The sequence below is a fragment of the Salvelinus namaycush genome, unplaced genomic scaffold (assembly GCF_016432855.1).
Source record: "Salvelinus namaycush isolate Seneca unplaced genomic scaffold, SaNama_1.0 Scaffold2562, whole genome shotgun sequence".
NCBI lineage: Eukaryota > Metazoa > Chordata > Actinopteri > Salmoniformes > Salmonidae > Salvelinus > Salvelinus namaycush.
In genome coordinates, this window is record NW_024059411.1 from 16,970 (window position 1) to 36,274 (window position 19,305).

A 19,305-nucleotide genomic window follows, 5' to 3' on the forward strand; every position below is an offset into this window, starting at 1 on the left:
CCCATGGCTTGGAGGCTTTGAGTTGGTCCCATCATTGTAATGCATTGTAGGGTATCTGCTGCCCCATAGAACTGCTGGTAGTGGGAAAGGTGTTAGCAGGAGACCACCAGGGACATCTATGATCGGCTGACAGTCTTGGTTAAACCACATGTATTCTAAAGCAATATTCACCTGCTTTCATAGAGTAAGGATTCACTCCTTTGGGGACACTGCCAGTGTTCCCCTGATATCCATATGTCCCCATCGGTGGAGGTGGTGGTACACACTTGTTCTGTAAAAAACATCAACACATTTTCCAAATTGTTAGTCATATTATCACAGTTAAAATACAATGGTTGTTCACTGTTTTTAATTTCATTGAATTTAAGTGTGTACCTCAGCCTTGGGCTCAGTTTTGTTAACCCATCTGTGCAGAGTTGGATCCCAGACAATCTGAGGAAGAAGATATTAGCAATGTGAAGCAAGCCACAATAGTTTTTTTTTAATCCACTCAATTGTCTCTACATAGAATATAGTGTTAATAACCAGTTCCTTACAGATCTGTCTTTGTCCTCAGGTAGATGAACCTCCTTCTTATTAACTCTTCCACTCCCAAAGACCCAGCTGAGCCAGCCTCCACTGTTATTGTGAACAGCAGGGGTCTCAGGCTCAGCCACCGGCCGGCTGCCAGTCTGGCACTGAGGGTTGGCCTCGGAGTGTTCCGGCTTGGTGATGGACATCATAGCAGGATGCTCAACATATCTAAGTCGGACATCTGTAATAATTGGGAGAAGTCAGGCCACTCTGCTCATGTCACCATACAGAACAATTACTAGCTGACAGGTAGAAACGTCTCGCTCTGATACTCTGTTACAACCCAATCTTAACCTACACGCAGTCACAGGGATAACTGGGAGGTTACTCCAGGACTCTGCGATCACATTGTTTTGGTTGCAAAATCAACAATTCCCTGCATATTAAGGCTTACAAATTTGACCAATCACCAAACTATTTCTGCATAAAATAGTCACATCATCACAATATTATCGCATAGAACTGACCCATTACCACAGTACAAAAAGAGGGCTCGCAATTCCAACCAATCACCGCACATTTACTGCATAATATGGTTCAATCAAGCCACACGTCAACACAGTTTTTTCCCTTGTCAGCGCATTTTTGCAACAAATTGGACAAAACAAATGCATATTGCTATGCAAAATGTCATAATTGTGGCTGCAAAATCTAGCATATTTATCTGCAAATATCCCAAAAATCCATGCGAAATCCTGGAGAGATTCACTGGAGTATGAAAATGTATACACTCACTACTGTAAGTCGCTCTGGATAAGAGCATCTGCTAAATGACTAAAATGTCAAAGTAAAATGGAGCTAAACCTGTTTTATGTAGAAAATGCATGAAAGTATTACAGATATACACTCACATGAGCCATACATTTAACCTATCACAGCTAATTCTCACACTATCACAATGGTAATTTCTTTACTAATTAGGTAAGTTTAAGTGACCTCTTCTCTTGGAATAGAAATCCACAGGTTGAGTACACGCTCCACCATCCCATTTCCACAGTGGTGCCACCATGGGGATGATGGGAGGTGGTTGTGGATGATTGTGTCCACTCTTCACAGGGACACTGGTTGTGAGGAAGATCTCCTCCCTCTCTGCAGGGACACTAGCCTTTGGGACAATCCACTCCCTGTGCGCAGGAACGCTGGCCTTCAGGAGGATCAACTCCCTCTGTGCAGGGCTGAGGCCTGATGCTCTGAGGATCTTCTCCTTTCTCACAGTGACAGTAGTTGTTGGAAGAACCCCCTCCCTCTGTGCAGGTACACTGGCTGTTTGGAGGATCCCCTTCCTCTCAGCAGAGACACTAGCCTTTGGGAAAATCCCCTCCCTGTGCGCAGGGACGCTGGCCATTGGGACGATTCCCTTCCTCTGCGTAGTGACACTGGCCATCAGGAGGATCAACTCCTTTTGTGCAGGGATGAGGCCTGATGCTCGGAGGATCTCCGTCTTCTATGCAATGAATATAGCTGCTGGGAGAACCCCCTCCCTCTGTGCAGGAACACTGGCTGTTTGGAGGATCTCCTCCCTCTGTGCAGGGACACTGGCTGTTTGGAGGATCCCCTCCCTCTGTGCAGGGACACTGGCTGTTTGGAGGATCCCCTCCCTCTGTGCAGGGACACTGGCTGTTTGGAGGATCTCCTCCCTCTGTGCAGTGATGCTAGCTGCTGAGAGAATCCCCTCCCTCTGTACAGGGACACTGGCTGTTTGGAGGATCCCCTCCCTCTGTGCAGGGACACTGGCTGTTTGGCGGATCCCCTCCCTCTGTGACGGGATGAGGCCTGATGCTTGGAGGATCTCCTCCCTCTGCACAGCAACTTCGGCTGCTGTGATGATCTGCAGGTATAATATAGAGCATATAGTCATTCCCTAAAAAATCAACCACTTGGAATCTATAACATCATTGCCACATACACTGAGTGTATTAAACATTAAGAACACCTTCTCTTTCCGTGACATAGACTAATCAGGTGAAAGCTATAATCCCTTATTGATGTTAATTGTTAAATCTTCTTCTCAGTGTAGATGAAGGGGAGGAGACAGGTTAAAGATTGATTTTTAGACAATTGAGACATGGATTGTGTATGTGTGTCATTCAGAGGGTGAATGGGCAAAACCAAAGATTTAAGTCCCTTTGAACAGAGTATTGTAGTTGGTGTCAGGTGCACCGGTTTGTGTCAAGAACTGCCATGCTGTTGGGTTTTTCCCGCTCAACAGTTTTCCCTGAGTATCAACAATGGTCCACCACCAAGGGGGAGGGCAACTCAATAGGAAGGTGTTCTTAATGTTTTGTTCACTCAGTGTAGATCAATCCCTAGCATAGACTTTCATTTGTATGTTTACTGATACTGTAAATACAAATTATATTAATGTTATCTACAATATATTATAATACTGTAAGCCTCCCTGCTGCAGGGGCATTTCCACCTACAATTTTGAGCTGATTTTCTTCACCTTAGCAATATTTTGTATCTTTGTTAATTTTCACATTTATTGTGTTTGGAATGACACTGTTACTGCAGGAGATGATGCTATCATAAAGTATTTGATGTAAGTTGTAACGGCTGTCCTCCTCCTCTTCAGACGAAGAGGAGGAGTAGGGATTGGACCAAAGCGTAGCGTGATAATTTGACATAATGATTTTATTAAAGAAAAGACGAAAACTGAAAACACTTGAAAAGATTACCAAAATAACAAAACGAACGTAGACAGACCTGAACTAAGAACTTACATATAACACGAAGAACTCACGAACAGGAACAGACTACATCAAACGAACGAACAAACCGAAACAGTCCCATATGGTGCAACATACACAGACACGGAAGACAATCACCCACAAACAAACAGTGTGAACAGCCTACCTTTATATGGTTCTCAATCAGAGGAAACGTCAAACCCCTGTCCCTGATTGAGAACCATATAAGGCTAATTACAAATGACCTAAACATAGAAACACAAAACATAGAATGCCCACCCCAACTCACGCCCTGACCAACTAAACACATACAAAAATAAGAGAAAACAGGTCAGGAACGTGACATAAGTATGTAGGATAATTACCCATAATGCTCACTGACATTGAGCATTATGGGTAATTATCCTACAATTATCCTACATAAATTACCCGTTACCCATAATGGGTGAATTATCCCGCATTCACATGCCGTCGGAAACTTGGAACCTCAGAGTTAAAATTAATGTAAGTTATCAGTGTAGAGCTTCCTACTGGTTGATTCTGATACTTCACAAGTGGGAAACTTGAAATCATCATTCCATAACGAGTTCGCGAGTCAGAAATGTCAGAATTTCCTAGTTCCGACTTGAAGGGCCTTCTATGATGTAGGGCAGGTCAGTAACCAAATTATTTTACTCTGCCCAGTCGCACACAGACTTTTATGGTCACACAAGTTGCCACCGGTGGATTCAAAATGAGTAGCCTAACAATTATTTACATGGCCCCAGGTACATTTGAAACCAAATGATTTTTCTGTGAGAAATCAATAATAGATGCACACATAGGATAACAGTCAGCAATTGACAGTGAGCAATGAGCAAGATGAGCATAGACGGGAAGTTGACAATAGCTTATTATTAGTGTAAATAAATTGTATTTCTATCGTTGCAGTCCTCAAAGATTGAATTGAATTAATCAGATCCAATGATTTACTGCCTGTAGGGTGGGGTACCGCTAGTCATCATTATTATAATCACCATCTCAATCATTATCACCATACCATCATAGACTTATTCTTCTGTATCTGAGACTCATCTGACACTACCTTAGACATGGCAGTCTGCAACTCAATACACTGCCCCTGCATGGTGTTCAGCGTCCCCTGCATGTGGTTAATCGAATGCTTAACATCGTTCAGCAGGATCTGAATCTCAAGCCTGCAAGAAATCAGGCGGTTCAACATACTGAGATGACGAGAGGCTTCAGACCATGCCCATTGGACCATCTTTAGGATTCTTTCTCACTTAACACCAATCTTATTAGGAATGTAACTTTGTGCAGAAGATGTTACTATAGTGTTATTTAGAAGGAAAAAAGTGTACTTTGTCAGGCGCCAAAAGGATGACGGGATGTCTCCCTGCTCCAGTGAGCTCTGCTGGCAGGTCTTGCTCACTGTTGGAGGAACGGGAGCCAAATTAGAGGAAACATATCTATGGTTGTTCAGCAATGAAACATTCATGGCATAATAGGGATTGTCCTTCCATGTGAAAAGAATAACAGCTGGGGTTTACTTTCTCACTTTTAGATAATGTAATACAATCTTTAAACCCATCAGAAGTGTAGCGCTTACCTCCATGAAAATATTGGTCCATGTTATTTATGGCTGCATTGTCCCAATGTTGACCACTAGTTCCAACTTGTGATGAGAAGGTCTTGATGAAACAATCAAGTCAACATTTTGCTAGACATTTCAGAACAATTGTACATGAGACAGTGCTTCCAGATATTGAGGTATCTTCCTCCTGAGATATGTAAAAAAAAAAAATATATATGGTGTGTGTACTCACATGAAAGGCATCCATGATTCTAGATTAAGCCAATCATGTACGTGATTACCATCCTATGGGGCAGCAATGGAATGATTGCTACACAGCTTTCAGAAGACTTTATGTCTTGGGCCTGGATAAATCATTGAAATACAAGTAATATTGTGAATTTGTGATGCATAATTGCCATTATAATTTGGAATATTCCATCAAAGTTATTTGTTTTGACAGTGAAAACAAGTCAATCTTACAATTAATGACTTGACTTGAGTAACTTGAGTTGACGGAAGTAGCAACTTTATATTCTGACCTAGACACTGATTTGTGCAATGCCTAATGCATAATCTATGCATGTTATTGGCCATTGGACTGCTCAGTCAAAACAACAAATTTTTACGATTAATCACTTGACTGGAGTAATTTGAGTTCGGAACTAAAAGATTAAAAGTAGGCTATAGCTTGACGCATATCCTTACCTTGGACAAGCGTATCCAAAAGGCCTATCCAGTCGTGCGTGAAGATACCTTTAGGCAGATAAAAGCGCGGTACGGGTTGAGACACGCTCGGTATTGTCAATCTGTAACACTGATACAAAAGCACGTTTTCATTTATAATTTACACTGTAGAATGACCTGCAAGCCAATCAGAATCTAGTTTTAAACAATACCGTGGGTTCCATGGAACGTCACAAACATATTAGGCCACTTGCGTCACAGATTACAGTCACTGAACATGGGTTTAATAGCTATATTGGCTATATGTACAGTATATGCACATCGTATTGAATTGAGATTACATTTACTGCACCACTAATTATGTAGCCTAATCCTATGAGGATCATATGTGAAATGTCAGAATCATGGCACATGAAAACAATTAAATTGACTGCAGATTATAAAATTCACTGTGACACAATATCCATGTAATTTCAATTAAATTACGTTGAACCAACGTGGAATAAACATTGAATTGATGTATGTGCCCAGTGGGAAGTGATCAATTCGAAATGATTGAATTACATACAGTATTACAAAGAAAGAGATAACAAAATTGCTTCGAAAAACTCATTTCCCTGGGCCACCCAAACGTAAAATGTATGTACGGATTATTGTACATCGTTTTGGATGAAAGCGTCTGCTTTCAAATCTTTGAATCGCACATATGTACAATCTCGCGATGTTTATTTCTGGCACTTTCACGTTTGCGGGATTTTGTGAAGTAAATGATGCGCAGGAGAGCTCCATGAAATCAGTGACATGGTCAAGATTGCGACATGAGAGGGTGTAACATTTCTAGCTGAGGAACAATTTGGGGGTTTTCTCAAAAAGTTTATAGTTTTAGACTGCAGTTGCAATTTGTTTTGTTTTTTCCCACAAAAAAATGATATCTAACCATATAATGAATCATTTTGTAAATAATCAAACCATTGACATATATTTTTGACTATTTCCAACGAACAAGCTAGCTATCGAAAAGTGTCAGCGTGTGTAGTTAAATTAGCCTGCTAACGTCTTCATAGCTAGTAGCGTGTAATCAGGACATGACCAAACTGTTGCTGAGATAATGGATGTTGAAACTTCCAAGGAGAAAAGAGGCATTGTTGAAACTCACTCATATGCTTGCGGTGTAAAAAAGGGGGGTGAATGCGATTCATACCCGAATACCCCAACCAAGGAGCAGCTTCCATTTGACAAAGAAGCTCTGAATCGTCTGTGCATACTTTGCGGGAGCTAAGGCTTTAGGTAATGGAAGGGAAATTCACGCTGACTGCCTAGTTTGTTGACTGCTGGACTTGTCAAGTGAGTTGTGCAGGACTGAGTTTTATTTGCTAATTTGATAAAACGAGATATTTCTTGAGGAAAGAGCATTGTTTGTGTGAGCCAAACATTCAAGAAACTCATGCCTGTTCTGTTGCACAGATACTGCGTTTTGGAAGTGTCAATCGTGATGATATGAATGATATTTGGTTTTCATTTGGTACTAATCGGTCAGCAGGTGTCCCTATTTTAAAAGGCAACTTTAAGGCTCATATATTGAGTCATGAAGCAGATAATACAGGGAGATGGGTTATACTATTGCTAGATGTCAACCATGTTCAATTCATTGTTGTAAATACTTATGCTTCCAATAACAAGTCAAGTAACTGTATTTTATTTAGAGACATTGAGAGGAAAATAAGTAAAATTGTCTAAATTTCCATTGGCCAAAGTAATATGGGGTGGAGATTTTAATACAGTATTACATGATAATCTAGATAGATGGCCTCCTAAGGATAGCAATTCTGTTTGTGAGATAAGGAATATATGTCTAAGGTTAGGTGTTCTAGATATTTGGAGACATAAGAACCCAGATAAGATTATGTTTACATGGAGTACCAAAGATTTATCTATACAATCCCGTATTGATTTCTGGCTGATATCTGCAGATATGGCTGACAAGGTTGATAAAATCAATGGTTCAATCGAGACTGTAACAGACCACAACAGGATCTCAATAAAGATAAATATACACGGTTTGTCAACCAAAAAAAGTTAAAGGTTACTGGAAAATGAACAAGACTTTACTAGAGAAGGAAGTATTTAAGAAGGAAGTAGCAGGAATTAATGATAAATACAGGAATTGTGCCTGTGTTATGAATACGTTTGGAAGTTACTGGGAGCTAATGAAATTTGATTAAGGCTTTTGGCTATTTCATTGGGGGAAGAAATTGCTCGTGCCAAGAGAGAGAAAGAATATGACATCATAAAGGGAATAATGGATTAAACTAAAAGGGAACTAACTAAATCAGGAATTACTGGAGCTATCATCATTGCAAATGCAGTTAGACTGTATCTACGAGGAAAAGGCCCGGGGAGCGTTTGTAAGATCAAGATGAAAATGGATGGAAGAGGGAGAGAGAAAAACAAAATATTTCTTTAATTTAGAAAAAAGGGCAGGCGAAAATACTTCCTTCCATATGTCAATTAATGATTAATAATACTCCCAATGAAAATCCAAAAGAAATCTCTCAGCATGTTGCCCAGTTGATCAGAATCTGTATACATCAGCCCAGCCAACTTCCAATATGGATATTTTCTTAGACAATGTAGCAAACATTGCTAAGAAGATAGATAATTATTTCAGGGATTTTTGTGATGAGTTATCTGAAATTGAGAAGACTGTATTAAAAGCCTTAAGGACAATAGGTTCCCTGGAAATGATGGTTTAATAAACGTGATTTATAAATCATTCAATGATAAATTGATTCCGTTCATTCTTTGCTATGCTTCCTTACAGCAAGGTGTAATTACTTTGATTCAATGGACATGGGTGGGGGAATATTTGTGTGACGACCTAAAATGGGGACAGAAGCTCATCAGCACCCCATCTTATATGTCCAACCACCCTGAACGTCAGACTCTATTGAAGCACATACAGTGGTGTAAAGTACTTAAGTAAAAATACTTTAAAGTACTACTTAAGTAGTTTTTGGGGGTATCTGTACTTTACTATTTATAGTTTTGACAACTTTTACTTTACTACATTTCTAAGGAAAAGAATGTACTTTTTACTCCATACATTTTCCCTTGACACCCAAAAGTAATCGTTACAATTTGAATGGCTAGCAGGACAGGAAAATTGTCAGTTAGATGTACTGCCAAATTCTCTAAAATGACTTATGGTAGAGAAATGATCATTCAATTCTCTGGCAGCAACTCTGGTGGACATTCCTGTAGTCTGCATACCAATTGCACAATCCCTCAGAACTTCAGAAGTCTGTGGCATTGTGTTGTGACAAATATGCACATTTTAGTGGCCTTTTGTCCCCAGCAAAAGGTGCACCTGTATAATGATCATGCTGTTTAATCATGCTGTTCACATTTTTTATTTTTTTTGGCATATAGATCATTTCCGGGATCTTTAATTTCAGCTCATGAAACATGGGACCAACCTTTTACATGTTGCGTTTTTTTGTTCAGTATAGTTTATTACAAATATAGCAGTATACAGTCCTCCAGATATCTGTTGACAAGGACATACATCACTGTGTATTTGTTACTCTGTACATACAAAAATGGCCAAACATTGTTTTGTTTGTTGCCATTTTCCATTGTTACTTTTAACCAGTACAAGTTAGTATGATTAAAGAAGAAGAAAAAACGTGTATGTTTTGCAAACCATGTTTAGTATATCTGAGAGAGACAATGACAAATTAATGGTTCAACAAGATATTATAGTCATCAAAAGGTAGAATTTTAGCATTGATATACTTATGATACAGTACTTTACAGCTTTGATTGGTCACAGAATATATGACATGAAGGGGTGATGTAATTATCTGAATTACTGTAGATTTTAATAGTTTAGTTAATCAAAAGTGAAGTATGGTTATAGGTCCAATGGGTGTTGTTCATATACCACTCTGACTCAAAATCAATATATTAGATACATACTATTTATCAGCATATTGACAGATTATTGCTATCAACTGCTGGTTACAAGTTATTTTACCCTGTTTGTATCTTTTGGAACAATGGCAATTAAGTTGATTAAAATTAAGTAGAATAGATAGATGGGCTACCACTGGTATCACAGGTCTTGACCACCATGTTGCGATGCTTCTTTAGGATCACGTTGTTGTTGTCAGCGTAGAAGAGTACAGAGATGGGAACTGAGCTTGGTGGGTGCGCAGCACGCTTTGGGTACCTCATCTGGCTTCAGAAGGTGAACCTGCCTTTGAAAACGGTAAATCAGACTCATTCATACATGCACTTTCATATAGTCAATGATAATATCCTGTTATAAAAGAGATATGGGTTATTTAAGCAATAAGGCCCAAGGAGGGGTGGTATATTAGCCATATACCACAAACATCAGAGGTGCCTTATTGCTATTAGAACACCTACTCATTCAAGGGTTTTTCTTTATTTTCTTTATTTAACCAGGAGGGGCTCATTGAGATTTAAAATCTTTTTTTCAAGAGCGTCCTGGCCAAGATAGGCAGCACCAAGTCATTACAAAAATTACAGACAAACAACATGAAAAACTACAAGTAATCTAGTAGAAACCATTGAATCCACAAGAGTATAACAAAAAACAGCAAATTAAAATCATTGACAGGTCAGGGAATCAGTCTCAAGATCATTTATCAGTGATTTAAAAATACCAATCGGGACAAGTTCTTCCAGTTTAAAAGTATTTTGTAAGGCGTTCCAAGATGATGGCGCAGAGTACATAAAAACTCTTTTACCAAATTCAGTTCGGACATTTGGAACAGTTGGCAGGATAAAGTCCAGCGAACGAAAAGAGTACCCACCACATTTCTGAACAATAAAAATGCCCAAATAAAAAGGTAGTAAACCAAAAATGGCTTTATAAATCAAAGTATACCAGTGACTGAGCCTACAAGTGACTAGAGAAGGCCAGCCAACCCTGGTATACAAAGTGCAGTGGTGCGTAAGGGTTTTGCAGTTTAAAATAAATCTCAAAGTACCATGGTAAAGGGTGTCAATTGATCTCAAACACTGAGCGGAAGCATTCATATATAAAATATCCCCATAGTCTAGTAAAGGCATAAATGTAGCTGATACTAGCCTCCTTCTGGCTTCAAAGGAAAAACAGGCCTTATTCCTAAAATAAAATCCCAATTTCAGCTTCAATTTTTTTGTAAGTTGTTGAATATGCAATTTAAAAGAGGCCGTCATCAATTAAAATTCCAAGATATTTATATGAGGTTACAACCTCAATCTCCTTGCCCTGAAAGGTAGTAATAGGTGAAAGGTTCAGAGGTCTATTTCTTGCTTTAGAAAACACCATTAGTTTAGTATTGTCAGTATTGAGGATAAGCTTCAATTGACACTGTGTGTATGTTGAACAGTATAAAAAGCCATTTGCAAGTTCTGGAAAGCTTTTGTAAGAGACGAGGCACAACAGTAAATAACAGTATCATCAGCATAAAAATGAAGTTGCGCATTTTGGACATTTTTGTCTAAATCATTTATATAAATAGTGAATAAGAGAGGACCAAGTCCAGAGCCTTGGGGCACACCATTAAAGACAGACAATTTAACAGACTTAAGCCCAATAAATTGAGTGCACTGAGTTCTATCAGACAGATAGTTAGCAAACTATGCAACTGCATGCTCTGAAAGACCTACACTCGACAAGCTCTGCCTTAGTATAGCATGATAAACTGTATCAAAAGCCTTAGAGAGATCAATAAAAAGTGAGACACAGTGCTGTTTTTTGTCAAGGGCTACATTTAAAACCTTCAAGGCTGCTGTAATTGTGCTATGCTTCTTCCTGAAGCCCGATTGGTACATTGATAAAATAGTTAGTAAATTAAAACTCTTTTAGCTCCTCACTCATGTCATGACTGTCCTGATCAGGTCAGGTTACAGGAGACCACAACCCTACAGAGTATCTCTCAACCCCAACAGAGGAGGAGAGATCTAGGGGTCTGAAGATGTGGGGGTTTTATGACCCCTCACACCCATGGTAATTCTGAGACCTCGGACAACATTCCCTTGTCCCTTCCCTCTCACTATGGAGAACCAGCCTCAGAACTGTAAACATGCAATAAAGGGACTTTGGAACAATGGTTTCCGTCAACTACAATGGTGGTCATGACGATAGATGGAATATGAAAATGTATGTCATTTTTGTTTTGTTATTAAAGGTTAATAGATTACGTTATGAAAACATTGTAACGTTAAGAGTTTTCCTCGTATATGCTTGATGTTTATACATTGTACGTTGTGTGGAAAATGTCCAAATCAAAGAGAATGTTTCGGTAGAGATTAAATGTGAAGTTAGTTGTCTAAAATTGGATTTGAGTAAAATCTATACCTTGCCCCTTAAACTTGGCACGCCCAGAGAATTGCCCTGAAGGCGGTTACACCCACTTCTGACCCGAGGGTATAAAACCTGTGAGTGCAGAATTAACAGATTAGACTAAGTGACCCGAGCTGCAGCCAAAGATCTAAAAGGTCAACGAACCCAAAACGCAACAAGTTTGAAGACAAAGAAATATTTTTCTACCCAAGCTACGGATGAGTAGCGGTGTCTAAGCGGGTGAATACAAGCCGAACCACCTAGCCTCCACTCCCCATCGAATCGTGGTATCTACACTCTTTCATCTTTACGCTGTGAGCTCTGAGCTACAGAGCTATCTGTCCTCCGAAGACCCCTTCCAGAGCGAGGACAAAGGAACATGCCAGTAAAGCCAAAGGACACGGACATCGTGAGGACACCTAGAGAGGTGCGCAGGAGAAGTGCGTCATTGAGCAGCTTGAACGGTCCACGCGGGAAAATCCACGGAGACCCTCCACAAATAATTACATCATTATATTCTGACTCATAACAGCAGCAGTTTGGGGCAAGGCTAGGGTTAGAATGAGCATAGCTGACAATTTCACCCAAATGTATATTCCTCTTGTGTACTTTCTCTTTTTCTCTCTTTTAAATCCCCATTTTGGGTAACACACGCCCTAGTGTGTTGGCCCGTTATACTAAGTTCTAATCAATAGCCTAGAATTTTTGTGTATGTGTATCTTTTATCATCATTTTAGCTTTTTAGTAAATAAACATTCAACTAAGATTTGTGTGGTGCGAATTCATTAGTGAGACCCGGGTCCGTGCAGAATCCCGGGCTATACGACGTTCAGAACGAGACTGTTAGAGGCAACTGGTTAATTAGCGGCTGTGGTAAAATCGATATTCTGATATTCTTTGAGTTAATTTGGGAAATAGAAACTCAATAAAAACTAGTTTTCCCATGGTGCCCCAGGTTAATGAGTTAATAATTGCTTGATTCAGTTAATCACGTAATTAGAAACTTGTAATCATTTGATGAGCAACAGTCGCCACATTAACTAATACAACGTCACAACACTCACAAGGGTTTCAAGTATTTTCACCAGGGGTGACAGCTTTGAGATTGGCCTATAATTATTTAAAAGAGTTTTTAAAAGTGGTAGTACAAATGCTGATTTCCAGAATTTCATTACATTCCAGGGTTAGATTGAACAGATATGTAAGTGGTTCAGCTATGAAATCAGCTGCCAGATTTAAAAAGCAGGGATCCAAAAGATCAGGACCTGCAGGCTTTCTCTGATCTAAGGATTTCAGGGCTTCATGTACCACCTGCACTGAGAATGGCAAAAAGCTAAAAGTCTGACCAGCTCTCACTGGTTCATCCACACAGGGTTGTACAGAGACAGAGGACACTGAATCAAACAGCCTACCAGATGATACAAAGTGCTCATTGAAACAATTCAGCATTTCAGTTTTGTCATATACAGCAAGAGAGTCCTTCAAAACACATGACGGTAATTCATTAACATTACTGTTATCAGACATAGACTTAATAGCCTTCCAAAACTTTCTAGGGTCATTCAGGTTATCAGTGGTAACAGACATAAAATATTCAGACTTGGCCTTCCTGAGAAGAAAAGAACACTTGTTTCGTAACTGCCTAAAAATAAGCCAATCAGCATCAGAACATGATTTCCTTGCTTTAGCCCAGGCTAGATTACGGTCGTGAATAATACAAGACAGCTCAGAAGAAAACCATGGATTATCCTGCCTTTTAACCCTGAACCTGCGGAATGGGGCATGATTGTTTACTATTTGGAAAAGACCATCATGAAAGAATATCCAGGCAGTTTCCACATCAGGGATAAGCTCAATCTTGCTCCAGTCAAAATAAAACAAATCATGAAAGAAAGCCTGCTCATTAAAACGTGGGTTTGTCTTAGGAACCTTAGTATTTCTAACAGCAACAACAGCACAATGGTCACTTAAATCATTACAAAAAACACCAACCGCAGAATATTTATGTGGAACATTTGTTAATATCAAATCAATCAGGGTAGATTTATCTGAGCATTTAAGATTTGGGCGAGTGTGTGAGTTAATCAACTGGGTAAGATTCATAGCATTACAAAACATTTTTAAATCATCAGACACCGGCTTTAACCAACACCAGTTGAGATCACCAATCAAGATAATATCACTGTAAAGAAGTTTAGACATAAGGTGCGTCAAAGAAGAAAATGCTATTTTCTACATTGTTGAATAATAGTGAAGACATCAAAACTATGAAATAACACAAATGGAATCATGTAGTAACCAAAAAAGTGTGAAACATATCAAAACATATCATATATTTGAGATTCTTCAAATAGCCACCCTTTGCCTTGATGACAGCTTTGCACACTCTTGGCATTCTCTTAACCAACTTCACCTGGAATGCTTTTCCAACAGTCTTGAAGGAGTTCACACATATGCTGAGCATTTGTTGGCTGTTTTTCCTTTACTCTGCGGTCCTACTCATCTCAAAACATCTCAATTTGGTTGAGGTCGGGGGATTGTGGAGGCCAGGTTATCTAATGCAGCACTCCGTCACTCTCCTTCTTGGTAAAATAGCCCTTACACCGCCTGGAGGTGTGTTGGGTCATTGTCCTGTTAAAAAACAAATGGATTCTCCCGAGTGGCGCAGTGGTCTAAGGCAAGCTGTGCAGTTGGAGTCTGGACTCCAACCAGGATCTCTGTCGCAGCCGGCCGCGACCGGGAGACCCATGGGACGGCACACAATTGGCCCAGCGTCGTCCGAGTTAGGGAAGGGTTTGGCCGGCAGGGATGTTCTTGTCCCATCGAGCTCTAGCGACTCCTGTGGCGAGCTGGGCACAATGCACACTGACAGGGTTACAGGGTTGCCAGGTGTACTAAGCCCAAACCAGATGGGATGACGTATAGCTGCAGAATGCTGTTGTAGCCATGCTGGTTAAGTGTGAATTCTAAATAAATCACAGACAGTGTCAACAGAAAAGCATCCCCACACCTCATCCTCCATACTTTATGGTAGGAAATACACATGCAGAGATCTGTTCACCCACACCGCATCTCACAAAGACATGGCAGTTGGAACCAAAAATCTCAAATTTGGGCTTCAGACCAAAGGACAAATTGATTGTGTTTCATGGCCCAAGTAAGTATCTTCTTATTATTGGTGTCCTTTTAATAGTGGTTTCTTTGCATCAATTCAACTATAAAGGCCTGATTCACACAGTCTCCTCTGAACAGTTGATGTTGAGATGTGTCAGTTACTTGAACTCTGTGAAGCATTTATTTGGGCAGCAATATCTGAGGCTGGTAACTCTAATGAACTTATCCTCTGCAGCAGAGGTAACTCTGGGTCTTCCATTGATGGGGTGGTCCTCATGAGAGCCAGTTTCATCATAGCGCTTGATTGTTGTTGCAACTACACTTGAAATATTCCGTATTGACTGACCTTCATGTCATAAAGTAATGATGGACTGTTGTTTCTCTTTGCTTATGTGAGCTGTTCTTGCCTATAATATGGACTTGGTATTTTACCAAATAGGGCTATCTTCTGTATACCCCCCCACCTTGTCAAAACACAATTGATTGTGTCAAACGCATTAAAAAGGAAAGAAATTCCACTTTTAAGAAGGCACACCTGTTAATTGAAATGCATTCCAGGTGAATTTCTCATGAAGCTGCTTGAGAGAATGCCAAGACTGTGCAAAGCTGTCATCAAGGCAAAGGGTGGCTACTTTGAAGAATCTAAAATATATTTGGATTTGTTTAACACTTTTTTGGTTACTACATGATTCCATATGCGTTATTTCATCGTTTTGATGTCTTCATTATTATTCTTCAATGTAGAAAATAGTTAAAATAAAGAAATCCTTGAATGAGTAGGTGTCCTAAAACGTTTGACCGGTAGTGTAGAGCCTTCAGTGCTTTTTTTCCATGGGCTGTGGCCCCCCTTGTCTGAATTTGGTCAATATGTCCTCCAAAATACTTTATAGCCCACTGTGGCAAAAACTATACTTTCAGTAGTTAAACACAATAAAAATAAAAAATCACCTTGTTTGTCTCATTCTTCCAATCTAGCTAGTGACTTTATAAAACACAATATTTGGTATTTGTATTTTATATTATGCCAGCGATACAGGAAAGCATCTGGTGGCAAAATAGCCAAAAACATAAAATGATGAATTAATTCAAGGTTTACAAATATGCCCAATCAATAGAACATTGTCAGAAAACAATAGTCTAAACCCAATGTCTCTACCATATATGGTTGAAAAGTTACCGACGATTTACTCAGAGAATTTAACCTCACAACACCAAATATGGAACACATACAACCAAGTGCGGTGCAGTCTAAACTAGTAATGGTCACAGCAAATGATCGTTATTATTTCATCAACACTGTCAAGTACAAGTATATGAATGTTATAATATTGTAGAGAACAATGTTACGCACGCCTCTGAAGAGGGAACGCAACACCCTGCTACAACTCAACTCCCCGTGAAGTGAAAGAGGTATGGACTGTAGGTGTGAGAAAGGACAACAAAAGGCAGAATTGACCGTTTACTAGGATTTTATTCCTTACACGGTAATATGGGGAAAAGGGGCTGGACGGAACCAAAGCAAAGAAAGTAAATGTCAAAGCCCCCCTCTCCTATCTAACCTGCCTACCCACTACGTACCTAACTTAGCACCACCTGGTGCTCTAACCAAAATACAGGGAGTGGTCCGCCCAGGTCTTACCTAGTGTGCCTAGACAGTGAATATACTACTATGTATGCCCACGGGCCTCTTGCCTAAGCACTCCCTAGGTGCCTTCCCCTTCCCCCCCTGGGAACAAATGAAACAGGATAACAAACAATTTCAATAATCAAAACAGTGCGTCCTATTGACACACAGACATAATCAATCAGCTCCCTCAGCAACAACTAACTCAGTTAATTACCCACAGCCAATGGCCTCCTCTCTCAGCAATCAATCTCCCTCTGCATTCATTCCTCCTTTTTTCTCCTGAACAGAACACTGGCTTTTATATAGCTTCAGGAGGCTAATTGGATACAGCTGCGTCTTGACGAGGGGGCGGGGTCAGCTCCAATTAGCCATGGAGTCGACCAATCAGCTGCTTGGGGAGAATTCAGGAAGCCATCTCCTGAAAAACACACTCTCAAATACAAACTACAACACAGAAACTGGGGAACGTAACAAACAAGCTAATGATTAATTCTATGTAATTTCTAATGACATCAGGCAAAATTTCTAATGACATTTGGACATGAATTTCAGTAGCTCCCTCTTGAATTGACCCTTTTTCTCTCTACATTGTATAGCAAGTAAGTGAACATGTAAAAATAATATATGTCATTCATCAGACGCTTTTATCCAAAGCGACTTACAATAAAACCTGCTGTCGTTTATGTATGGGTGGTGACGGGAATCGAACCCACTACCCTGGCGTTACAAGCGTCATGCTCTATCATGGTCATGGTTGCACCTCAGCCACACTCAAGGTCCTAAACAATACTGTGCAGCCATATTCATTGACCTGGCCAAGGCTTTTGACTCTGTCAATCACCACATCCTTATCGACAGACTCAACAGCCTTGGTTTCTCAAATGATTGCCTCGCCTGGTTCATCAACTACTTCTCCGATAGAGTTCAGTGTGTAAAATCGGCTTCCTGTAGTCCGGGCCTCTGGCAGTCTCTATGGGGGTGCCACAGGGTTCAATTCTTGGGCCGACTCTCTTCTCTGTATTCATCAATGATGTCGCTCTTGCTGCTGGTGAGTCTCTGATCCACCTCTACGCAGATGACACCATTCTGTATACTTCTGGCCCTTCTTTGGACACTGTGTTAACTACCCTCCAGACGAGCTTCAATGCCATACAACTCTCCTTCCGTGGCCTCCAACTGCTCTTAAATACAAGTAAAACTAAATGCATGCTCTTCAACCGATTGCTGCCTGCACCTGCCCGCCCGTCCAGCATCACTACTCTGGACGGTTCTGACTTAGAATATGTGGACAACTACAAATACGTAGGTTTCTGGTTAGACTGTAAACTCTCTTTCCAGACACATGTATATCTCTCTGGTCACCCCCAAAACCAATTCTTCCTTTGGCCGCCTCTCCTTCCAGTTCTCTGCTGCCAATGACTGGAACGAACTACAAAAATCTCTGAAACTGGAGACACTTATCTCCCTCACTAGCTTTAAGCACCAGCTGTCAGAGCAGCTCACAGATCACTGCACCTGTACATAGCCCGTCTATAAATAGCCCAAACAACTACCCCATCCCCTACTGTATTTATTTTATTTATGTTGCTCCTTTGCACCCCAGTATTTCTACTTTGCACATTCATCTACTGCACATTCATCTACTGCAAACCTACCATTCCAGTGTTTTTAATTGCTATATTGTATTTACTTCGCCACCATGGCCTATTTATTGCCCTTCTACCTCCCTTATCTCACCTAATTTGCTCACATTGTATATAGACTTGTATTTCTAGTGTATTATTGACTATGTTTGTTTACTCCATGTGTAACTCTGTGTTGTTGTATGTGTCGAACTGCTTTGCTTTATCTTGGCCAGGTCGCAGTTGTAAATGAGAACTTGTTCTCAACTTGCCTACTTGGTTAACTAAAGGTGAAATAAAAAAATAAAAAATATCAACTGAGCTACGAAGAAGCACGTCGACGCCACTAGAATAATGACAAGCAATTTTAACGGATTCTAAAGGGAATCATAGAATTCCAAACTAATTTTTATGGCATCACAGTTGTCAATTTTGTAAACAATCATTTTCGAACGTGTGTTTGCCAAGAGACATCTAACCGACGTTCTATGGAACGTTTCTGTGCGAAAACAACTTCAGTTTGCTGCTGACAACAAACTTTGTTGATTTTTGACACCTGAGATAGAACAATCGACTGGAAAAATGCCTGGGTGCTTTCAAGACTGGCGGAGAGAGTGCGTGGACGTCGGCGGCCTAATGCGTCGACAGGTTGTTCAAATTCATTTGTGGCTTGTTTTTCTTGTCTTTTTCTGTTTGCAGGGTTCGTGATTGTCGACAGGTGGACAGCGACAGCGACTTCGAAGAGGGTATGTGGAGTTTTAAACACTCTTATTTTACTACATTTAAACAATGTCATTATAATTTGCGAAATGTTGTGTTATTCTATAATTCAGACTTGGCAAAAATGCTTGTGCTAGAGATGTTGTAGCTAGCTAGCTTGCTAGCTAACATTAACTTTAGTAACTGTTGCTAAGCGATCGACTTTTGCTTCCTAGCTAGCTAGTATTAGCAGTCTTGCTACGTTTTATGTCCTAACAATTGTTTATTTTATATTCCAATGTTCCTCATTTTAGAAACAACTGTCCTGGATGAGGTCCAGTTGGATGTGCCATTGGATGATG

At 40.0% G+C, this 19,305-nt stretch overlaps 1 long non-coding RNA gene across 2 annotated transcripts; it reads right to left on the bottom strand.

Annotated features, from left to right (window-relative positions):
• Positions 1 to 169: 169 nt before the first annotated feature.
• Positions 170 to 1,531, bottom strand: LOC120039140. Of its 2 annotated transcripts, none has more exons than XR_005475308.1 (3): positions 1,510 to 1,531; positions 376 to 432; positions 170 to 271 (listed from the first exon to the last, which is right to left on the bottom strand). It is a non-coding gene; the product is annotated as an uncharacterized LOC120039140 (long non-coding RNA). The 2 variants fall into 2 exon arrangements; XR_005475307.1 differs by lacking the exon at positions 1,510 to 1,531 and adding an exon at positions 537 to 663.
• Between the last annotated feature and the right edge of the window lie 17,774 nt (positions 1,532 to 19,305).